The sequence below is a fragment of the Camelus ferus genome, chromosome 22 (genome assembly GCF_009834535.1).
Source record: "Camelus ferus isolate YT-003-E chromosome 22, BCGSAC_Cfer_1.0, whole genome shotgun sequence".
In the NCBI taxonomy this organism is placed as follows: domain Eukaryota; kingdom Metazoa; phylum Chordata; class Mammalia; order Artiodactyla; family Camelidae; genus Camelus; species Camelus ferus.
The window spans coordinates 13,919,712-13,931,099 of NC_045717.1; the positions used below are offsets into that span (position 1 = coordinate 13,919,712).

The window sequence follows — 11,388 nt, forward strand, 5'->3', positions numbered from 1 at the left end:
GCAACTTCTACAGAGACCGCCTTATTAAAATGCTGTTTCTCCACTAATCAGCAAAAGATGATTCAAAACACTGAGATACCTGAAAGATTCCAACATGAAATACAGATTCCTTCGTTTTCTTTTGTTGTTGTTGTTGTTAGTGTGCAGCGGAACTGGTAAGAATGAAGAATGGTTCCTTCCTTTAAAGATCTCACTTACCTTTGTGAACCAGTCAACAGGGACAGGGTCAGTGAAACAGTGAGGATGTTTACTTGCACCAGTGTGTATGTATGTGATCCTAGTTATTAGAAAAAAAATTTAGAGAACACGGACAGGACTGTGACTTGGCCAGTTTTGCCTGGGCTTAACTAACCTAGTTTTCTAGAAAATCTTGGCATCCATAGCTTTTGTGACAGAATCCACAATATTATTCTTCCCAGAGATTAGTTGGATGCCACTAAACATTGTTGATTTCCATTTGGTGAATAAAATAGTACAATGTGAGAGGTCTCTGGGTACAACTGATGATAAAAGGATCTAAGGCATTCTTATTAAAAGGTGAAAATCAAATACCAGTGGGTGGTGTTGGCATACACATTGCTTTAAAGGGCAAAATCTGCTGCTTCTCTCAAATTTGGCCGAGGCAGTTACCTTGATTACATCAGGGTTAATGAAAGGCCAGGCATTCGAACCTGTCCATTGTTTGAGTTCTTCCCATCTTCTAGGTTTCAACTCAAAAAATCGTCTGAGCCGATGGTTTATCACCTTGGCACACTGGACCTTCTTCCAGCTCTTATCTTGACCTCATAGCAAACATTACCTTCCCAAAGTGGCCGTTCTTAATGGCTATTTATCTCAGCTAAGTTCCCCTTCAGCATTGTTTTCTGTTTAGATACTTTCACTTATGGTATGTATCACAATTTGTTATTTTTCTGTGTTTTTAATCTTATATATCGTAAGGCTATGGACCATGTTCACCTTTTTTTCCCTGCATCTCTATACGTCTACAATTCCTAAAAAAGTACCAAGCACGGAGTAAGTGCTCAAAAAATGTTGAATGAAAAGACTATCTGATTAATTAATTTCTTTCTTTCTGAACAGTGAGTGTATATCCTCTGATTGACAAATTAAACGTTTATTAATTTTATTCTTATTAAACAGGTAGAAAACTGAGACTTGAAGAAATTACATGACTTGCCCTTACAGTCTTTCAGCTAGTAAGGGAGAAATGGAATTTGAACCCAGAAGTTTTAATTTCATATTGCCGTTCTAATAGTATTTTGCTTACAGTTCCCAGTATTCTGGGAAAGAGTGAAAGAACAGGAAACGACAATTTCTTGCCCCTCTCCTAGATGTTGCCCAACTATCTTTCTTGTTGCTAACTGCAGTCCTGGGAGGGATGTATTGTTAATCTCCTTTTCTGCATCCATGTCTTTGAGTTTCAGCTGAGTAACACATTAGCCTGTGAGGTTTTTAAACTTCTGCATAACAATCCTGTTTCTCACTTCATAAGCTCTAGTTTGAGACAGTATCTCTGTTTTTTTAAGTTATACAAGTGATTCTAATGTATAGTTAAGCTTAAAATATTTTGTGTGTGTAAACAAAAGAGGATGAGGTTAAATCATCCAAGGTTACATTCATGAATGGTAAATCTGGCACTTGAATGTCAGCCTCCAAATCTCATCTATTTTTTTTCTACTGTAACATTCTGTATTTCTTCTTTCCTATTAAAATTGATCTTAAAGCACCCACCAAATTTAACCCGGTTGCCAACTCTCATTGTCTTCTCCTAGAATTTTATATAGGCAAGCAATCTTCTGCAATGATTCTTAACCACACAGAAGATCTATATTCCATCCATGAACATGTAGATGAACCCAGGTTAATAACTTTTGACTCAGATGTTTAAATGCTCATAAATTCAATTTTCCATGAGAGGATATAAAGCAACGTTAGCTGATTAAAATGTTCAGATGGGTATTAAAATGTTCAAATTCATATTCCTTCATCCTTTCAATATTTATTTACTGAATATTTATAAACTTCAAGGTAGTGTACCAAGTGCTAAAGATAATGAATAATATGGAGATATGAATAATAATGAATAAGGTTAACTCCAACCCACCCCTTAAATGGAGTTAGTGTTACAGTGGCAGGTATACATTTAAGTAAAATTGTATGAGTGCTGCAAAGAGATGAAAAGTGCCAAAGATTACTTGTTAGGGGATTCTGGAGAATGTGAACAAAGACTATGAGCTGTTCATTGTATTTGCTGGGAGAGAGGATGGAAATGGAAGGAAGAGAAAAGAATTGTCAAAGTGATACCATGATTCAGGTTTGCACAACTGTGTATAGATGGTGATTCATTTACTGAGCTGAGTAACAGTGGAAGAACGTCATATTTATGTGACAAAATGGAAAAAACTGTCAAGGAGAGGTATGTACTTAATGATTTCGGGATGTCTCTGAGGTGTTCACGTTAGAATATAAATTAAATGAGGGGGTAAGGTTAGGGCCATGATCTAATAGGATTAGTGTCTTGACAAGAAGAGACACTGGAGAACTTGCTCTCTCTTTCTTGTGTGAGGACACATGAGGTGGCTGTCTGCAAGCCAGGAAGAGAGCCTTCACCAGAACCTGATCATGCTGGCATCCTGATCTCAGACTTCCAGCCTCTAGTACTGTGAGGAAATAAAATTTCTTTGGTTTAAGCCACCGTCTACGGTATTTTGTTATGGCAACTCAAGCAGACTAATTAATATAAAAACAAAAACTTCACAGATACTCTGTTTCAAGCCTCTGCTTGCACCAAGTATGCTATTACCCATTGGCCAAAGCAAGTTAAATAGCCACCTCAAGATTCCAGGTGGAAGAGATCCCCAGAATTGCAGAGAGGACGTTCATTGGAGCCATTTATACAACAAACCCAACAGAGAGGGGAAAGTGGAGGGGGATGTTTGGGTAGAATGGGCAGAGTTTAATTCATTCAGCATGGATCACAGGAGAACTTAACTGAAAACAGAAATACATTCATAGGTTTAGTCTCTAGTGAGTTGTACTAATCAAATTTGTGATAGGTTTCTTTTTTTTCCAGGAATGCTAAATTACCTGATATATTAGTCAGCTGGGGCTGCCATAAAAGGCCATAGATTGAGTAGCTTAAGCAACAGAAATTTATTTTCTCACAATTCTGGAGGCTGGAAATGGGCCATCAGGGTGCCGTGAAGAGAGCCCTCTTCCTAGCTTGCAGACAGCCGCCTTCTCGCTGTGTGTTCACGTGACCTTTCCTCAGGCATGAGCGTGGAGACAGAGAATGTCTCTCCTTCCTCTTCTTATACCAGTCCTGTTGGATTAGGACCTCACACTTAGGACCTCATTTAAACCTAATTATCTCTTCAAAGCTCTGTGTCTAAATGCAGTCCTATTGGGGGTTAGGGCTCCACCATAAGAATTTGGAGGGGAAGTGGTACAGCGCAGAGTACAGAAAGTAGGAGACATGTTGTTTTTAATTTGGGGCTTTTTCTTTGCTTTTTCAAGAGTTTTCCTAGATGATGATGAAAGTACAGAGGTACAATGGAATTAGTGTTATCCGCTAGAGAACATTAAAAATACAAACTGAAAACAGAGGCAGTGGTAAAGCAATCAAGCTGAAAGGACCTAGGTTAGGCTATGAGGATGCATGATTTAGGAAGGAGATTTGGCCTTGGGGATGACAAGATTCAGGGTATATTCATGGACATGAACCATGGAGGAGGTTGGGCAAATATTGGAGAGGAGGAGGTAACGCAACCGAGAAGCAAGTATGTGGAAAGGTTGTACCTGTGTGTACAGACATGGACATGTACAGGGCATCACCCACTCTGACGGCTCTCTTCCTGGCTTGCAGACAGCCACCTCATGTGTCCTCACACAAGAAAGAGAGAGCAAGTTCTCCAGTGTCTCTTCTTGTCAAGACACTAATCCTATTAGATCATGGCCCTAACCTTACCCCCTCATTTAATTTATATTCTAACGTGAACACCTCAGAGACATCCCGAAATCATTAAGTACATACCTCTCCTTGACAGTTTTTTCCATTTTGTCACATAAATATGACGTTCTTCCACTATTACTCAGCTCAGTAAATGAATCACCATCTATACACAGTTGTGCAAGGAGGAAGCCCATGAGGGAAAGAGCATTGTCTGTAATAAATAAAAGAGAGGAGTCAGAGAGATGGGGATAACACCGACTAGGACATTTCGTACATCTTGATTTTTCTGAATAATCAACAGTGAGTTGAACATACTGTCTTAAAAATTATTTATATGAATAATGACCTTACAGTTTGCAGGGTACAGCTCCCCTAGCAGTCTCTGTACAATGCAGCAAAGACAAAATACAAAAGGCAGCTGAATTAGATGCTGTTGGTCCTAATTGTTTTTGGAGTAAATGTTCGGTTTTAGAAGTACTCAAAGAAATAAGATACATCAGTTCTTACCTCCAAATTTAAAGCTCTATTCAGATAATGAGCCAAAGGAAAAGAAAAGACTCAGGATGCTTGTCTTGCTGTTACATTGTTTTTTCTAACCTTTCAGCTGACAGATGGCTCATGAATTTTTTTCTCCTCCCCCTACTCTTCTGCTTTGTGAAGTCAGTCTTCCATTCTCACATCCCTGAGATCTGGAGGGGTTCAGCTGTCCGAGTTACTTTCTGTGTGTTTATGTGGAACCCATCGTTGAAGTCTTTTTCAAGGAGGCTAACCGTCTTCCAGAAAGATGTCCTCAGTCTTCTCCCCAGCTGGAAAATGCTAAATACAGGAGCAGCCAAGAATAAGGGTAAAATCCTCTGCCCAGACCGTATCCTACCCTTCCTTTACCTGTCTTCACATGCTTCAGTTGGAAATAATAGAACTTACTTTTAAGTGACATGGTTTCTGATGGAACTTAAGATATTCTACCTCTTTTTATTTCATTTTCTATGGTTGCACAGAGAAGAAAATTGTGCTGCAGTTGTGGGTGCAACATAAGGTTTCTCTTCTATTTGGGAGCCCTTTTCAAAATCCTCTGAGCAAAAATTTGTTTACTTTCTCCCCACTAATATAATAACCATTACTAGGACCTGTACAATAGCAATTAACTCACTGTGTCATACCTGCTTCCTCTACTAGATCATGTGCTCTTTGTGGGCAGAGTACTAATCTTCTTAATTTTGAAATGACCCACAAGTTGCACAGCCCTCGGCAATTCATAACAGGAGGCATTTATTGAATGTTGTTATGTCCCCAAAACTATCTGAATACTATTATTCATTCATTTGACTTTCTCAAAAAAAAAAACAAAGATAGGTACTATAAATCTAGATTTTACAGATACCAAATTTGAGGCATATTGAGATAAAATTAACTAATCCAAATGGCACAACCCTTAAGACGTATAACCAGAACTCAAACCCAAAAAGTCTAATTCCATAGTCTGTTCTCTTCACCACTGGACTGTCATTTAACAAATATTTATTTGACATGAGGCATGTTCCATACCCTGTGTAAGGCACGGAAAGTCATCCAGTATATTTGTACTAAAAGGGTTAGAAGCACAAAGTGACTTATGTAAGAGAAAGCACAGGTTGATATTGGAAAGGTGATCGTTAGGACTTGTTTTAGCTGCAAAGAATGAGAAGTCAAACTAACACTGGCTTAACCCCTAAGGATATTTATTGTTTACGTAAGAAGAAATCCAGAGGTAAGCAGTGCCAAGGTTACCTTTTGGCTCAGTGTCATCAGTGACCCAGTCTCCTTTGATACTTCTGTCTACCTCCCTCGATGTGACTGTCATAGTCCTTGCACGGCTTTAAGAAGGCAGCACAGCTTTAAATTAACAGTCCCAAGTGTAACCGCATCCGGAGCAGGAAAGTAGGAAGGGTATCTTTCTCGCCATTTCCAGCCAATTTTGTCCTTAGGTCCCACCAATTTGGCAGCTGGGAAAGGGGAATAACACTCCTGTGGTTAGATAAGATTGCTCAGGATAGCTAACCACAACAGAGCACGGCTGTCTCAGTTAGAAGGGGAGGAGGGAAGTCGGATGGCTGTGGAGCAGATATAACCATATCTACCATTAAAACAAAACAAAACAAAACCCAAACCCTAGTTAGATTTAGCAATTATCAGAGAATTGGGAACAACCTTCCCTGGAGGAAATGACATCTCTCTAAAGTAAGTGGAAACTGTTGAGCAAGAATGCATGTCGAGGGAGAGGAGTCTAGGCATTGGGATTGTATGTAAAACCCAGCGTCAAGAGAAAGCTTAGCATTCATGAGAGTATTGGGAGATCTGTAGGTGTGAAGAATGTGTGGACTAAACACAGTTAAACATAAGGCATAGAGAAAAGCCTCAATTTGTAGTCAGGGGTCATATTGTAGAGGACCTGATAAGGCATTTTAGGATTGGGGATTTTATATTAAGCAGAATGGAAAGCCATTTAGAGTCTCAGAAAATAATTTCTGAATAAATGTTGAATAAATGACTAAAGACAATATTACTAGAGGCAATATTATATTAGTATATGTATAAAATTCTTTGAGGAATGTCATAAGAGACTTCAGTATCTATATACAATTGTTGGTTTTCAGCACGTATTCCTACCAGCCCTTTAAACCACATTTCATTCTGTGGCTTTTATGTAGTATGAGATGATAAACACTTGGGAAATTTATAAAGGAAAGAGACTAAGACTACTTTAAAGACAGATCTCTCTCCTTATTTTCTCTCATTTCCTGCTAAAATCCAGTAGTAAAACCTCGATCCATTGGGAAGTGAGAGGGGAAAGGAACTCTGATGTGGTCCATGCAAGTCAGCCGCCGGGGCCAGAGAGCAGGGTGGGAAGGATGGGGCGGGACTGGAACTAGAGTGAGGACTTGAGCTGTGTCCCTTATTAAACTGGTGTTCTGGCTGCTTTTCTAATTCCATCCTTGTCCTAGCCCTGGGATTTGGGAATGAATCTGGATTTTTAGCTGCGTAAAGCCAGAAATATCCTCATTAATGAAAGATACGTAGCATACCTAAATTTGAACACTTTATAGTTATGTATCCTCAGTTAAGTTACTCTGTCCTTTCTACACCTTATTGTCCTCACGTACAAAATGCAGTTTCTCTGAAGGGTCATAAGGAGCAATGTAGGTAAAATGCTTTGGGTAGTAGATAGAACATTGTCAGTGTAATGCTCAGAAAATAGTGGAGAATATTTGTATTATGCTGATTTTGGATTGGAATTAGTTTAAGTGTTTACTCAGGCTTGCTATGTCTTTTTGTTCTTTGAAACTTGGTGTCTTTCCAAGGGGTACAGGTCACGAGGGGTTTTAAGCCACTAGAGCAAGTAGTGGGGAGAGATACTTAGGAAGTAAGGGGCTATCATGTGTGTTTTCATCGTACTGCCTCGAGATATGACGTACTCAGTTTCAGTAAATATGAAGGTAATGTTCTAGTTATAAGAAATGATTCAAAGAATATGAACATATTCTCTGCCCACTGGGAGCTTACAGGCAAATTATAAACATTAGAAGTATTATCCTATGAAGTAAGGCTATGTTCTTAGAATTTAAATTCTCTGTTGAATTTTCCTTCCTGAGGCCAAAATGAGGAGTTTTAAAGCATAAAATGATTAAAAAATCAAAGTTTAAGATTCATAATATTTTCCAAATCAATAGGAGAATTTGGAATTATTTAATGCAGAATAACTCCAAATCCTCCCATTGGTAGGTGTAGCCTATCAAATAGTTTTTGAAGGCAAATTGAAGACTATGCTACAATATACATAAAAGTTCCATAATGATCTATTACAGTGCTTTGGCATCAGAAAGAAATCCATGATACTCAGCTGAGTTAGCTAAGAGTGCAGAGTTGCTGGAGAATAAATACAGTTACCATGGCAACCAGATTTGAGATTTGCAAGGTGGATTTTATCCTAAGGCTCCTGTCTTGGGAATGAATACATGCAAGTAATTAGATAGCTAAATTGCCGAGACAGCATATGAGAAACACAAGCATATTTAAGGAAAAATCTGTCCCAAATATAAATCATCATCAGTTGTAAACAGAATCAGAATAATACCAGACTACTGCACTGAGCAGTGGCTTCCATTTTATACCCTTCTGTGTGAAGGTTTGGGTCCTTTCCTAGAGCTATAATATTCCTTTTTGAGATTGTTACTGAATTGCATAGAAATGTGACCATACAGAGAGTTTCCTTATCTGTACAAGGAAGGCCTTGGAGTGGATGACATTCCACTATCCTAATTAGTTGGATGCTGTTGGTTTAGAATTCCAGACCTTAGCAGTAGCGTGAAGAGGCTTCTTCCATTCTTCCTCAGGAGATTTAAATGTTCTCTCAGTTGACACGCGTCTTAGGCGTGGGATAACTTGGGGCAAGTGTGAAATACCTGTTCAAATTAGCTTAAGCCAGGGAAAAAAGGGACATTTATTAGAATTCAAGTGTTAGCATACAGGCTTCGAGGCCAGGAAGTGCTGTCAAATCTTAATAATGGCGGGGATTGGAACTGGAAAGCCATCTTCAACTTGGCCATCTCTCTCTCTCTGATCATTATCATGTCTTTTCTCTACTTCCCTTTCTGCATTTGCTTTTTCTTTTCTCTCTGTTGCCTACTTTTCTTTTGTGGCTCTACATGCATAGGGGGCCAACCTGCTTGTCCCATACTAAGATCTACATTACACCCTAGTTCAGACTCTGGGGTACGATATCAGTAGATACTGTCTTGGGCACTGGTTTCCAAATATTTGTTTGTGAGGTGTTATTTGCGAGCCCATGGTTTGCAACTCATGTACTCCTCAGGCCCCATGCTGCAACCATGGCATGCGTGCGGCCATTCACTCCTGCTTAGAACACTGTTGCTACTCTTGTTTGTGGCCACTGCATGTTAATTCAAAATAGAATGGCCTGTGGTCAGTGAATCCTGTTGCTGCAAATCATACCAGGAACTCCCTAAAAGGATATTGAAATGTGAAAGTGATCTCTTAAGATCCCACTCTGCCAGAATAGAAGTTATAGCCGTGCTCAAGAATGGGCAGGAAGCCCACCTCCACACTGCAGCACCCACTCCAGGTTGAGAAAATTATTGGCACCCATGATACTAAAGAGTTGTAACCCCATCAATGAGCTGTTGTTGATGCCTGCGGCTGCACTGAATGAAAACAATGGTAAGAACAGAAATAATCAACTCCTGGAAGCCTCTAGACTATTTAGAATATTTTTGACCTATTTCTTATTACAGTTTTTCTGTGGGGTTTCAGGAGTCAAATGAAACTGCCGTTGATAAATTCAACTTTGAATAGCACTCAGGAGAATGAGTCACTGGAGGATACGTGGAAAACTGTGTATCTGACCCTCAAGGCTGGAGAAGGAGGCTCCCCCTTTCCTGCTGTCCTCCAGGTCTCATGAGTGTCTCTTGTTGAAGGATATTAAACGAGAGCCGTGTTAGCAAGTACGTCTGAACCACAGGCCCATGCAACTTCCTCATGCCCTGCAGACCTGATCAAACTGCATTTTAAATACTGGACTTCAGTTAGGTGATGTGGTGCTCTGTGGACTTCCACCTTGTGGCTTATTGATTCTGATAGGCAGCTCAGACTACTGGACGTTCCACGGTTGTTAAGTTCTCACCATCAAAGTCCTGGCAAATCAAAGCTTTCTTTGCAAAAAGAATAGAAATTTGCAGAACTCATGACTTTGCTTCAAAAGCTACCAGTGTGTACTGTGTTTTTCTTATTAGAACTTGCCAGAGTTTCTATAGGGTATCTAGAATTGCCACCTACACTCCTGGCATCATTGCATTGACTGAGTCATGCAGGTGAAGGTGCAGAACAGCTTGCTCTGTGAGTAGACCAGCTTCAGGGCTTTTGTTCAAACAGATATGTTAAGAATCACAAGCAAATCTGATCAACAATTAATGTTACTCCAGTGTATTTAAAATATTAACAAAATGCCTAATTTCCTAGAAAATGTTCTAATTTACCAAAACTTATTTCAGAAGAAATAGAAAACCCAAAATAGACTTTTTTTAACAAAAAGTATGAAGACTTTTTAAAATTGTGTAACATAGGCAGAATTACTTAAGTCCATAAATTTTTAAAGAATTTCACATGTTGTGAGTCTTTCCACTGTCTGTCACCTTAGTTCCTCCAATGTTTAAGTCATAATCTTCAAGATAGCCCTTTCAAAAAGAATTTTTGCTCAGTCCACAGTTGTTAGGTCAGTCAGTCCACAATTCTTCTAGTTGGGCTTCTTAGATCTTCAGTAGAACATGGGCACATTTCTAAAACTCCTCACCTATAATCTTTGGGATCCAGTTTCCTCAAGCAATTTACTTCAGGACTATATTAAGCCTCAGAGGGGATGGATCTGCCTGGTTCTCAGTGTTAGACACCCTCTAAACATGCATTAAGTTCAAATTATATTTACTCCTAAGATATCACACCCTAAAACAGTAACTGATCATTGGGATATAACAATACTTAAGATAAAAAAGTGTGGCCATTAGATTTTTTCATAGTTTATTTAGCAGTTCTGTTTTATAGTTCTTTCCCACAGATCTAACATGTAATTCTGTGAGTAAAAGAAACCAAAGTTACTCTGTGAGGTGATTCCAATGATGTGGGTCTACAGAAAAAGCCCCATTGATAGACCTCAGCTAGACCCATTTAAATTAAAGCAATAGAATCATTTGTTTAAAAGCAATTCAAGAACATTTTATATATACACACACACACACGTACATACGTATATACAATGGAATATCACTCAGCCATAAAAAAGAATGAACTAATGCCATTTGCAGCAACATAAATGGACCTAGAGATTATCATATTAAGTGAAGTAAGTCAGAGAAAGACAAATATCATGTGATACCACTTAAGTGTGGACCCTGAAAGAAGGACACAAATCTTATTTACAAACCAAAAATAGACTCACGGACATAGAAAACAATGATCACCAAAGGGGAAAGGTTGGGGAGGGATGAGTTAGGAGTTTGGCATTAACAGATACATATTACTATATATAAAACAGGTAAATGACAAAGACCTACTATATAACACAGGTAACTATATTCAATTTCTTATAATGACATATAATGGAAAGGAATCTGAAAAAAAAATGTGTATGTATAACTGGATTGCTTTGCTGTACCCCTGGAACTAACATTGTAAATCAACTGCAGTTCAATAAAAAATTTTTTAAAAATAAAATAAAAATTCAGGAGCATCGTAAAAATCAATCTATGTCCGGAGGCTTTATGGGTGAGTTTTACCAAATCTAGGAACAGAGCATGTTCTTCTTTTAAAAAATTAAAAATCTATTCCAGTTAATATAAAAAGAAGGACTATTTTAGTTCATTCATGAAGTTATCTTAGTCTTTATATAA

General features: G+C 38.6%; 1 non-coding gene across 1 annotated transcript; it reads right to left on the reverse strand.

Annotated features, from left to right (window-relative positions):
• Positions 1-10,530: 10,530 nt before the first annotated feature.
• LOC116659164 lies at positions 10,531-10,657 on the reverse strand. The gene has a single exon (XR_004314446.1). It is a non-coding gene; the product is annotated as a small nucleolar RNA SNORA18 (small nucleolar RNA).
• Between the last annotated feature and the right edge of the window lie 731 nt (positions 10,658-11,388).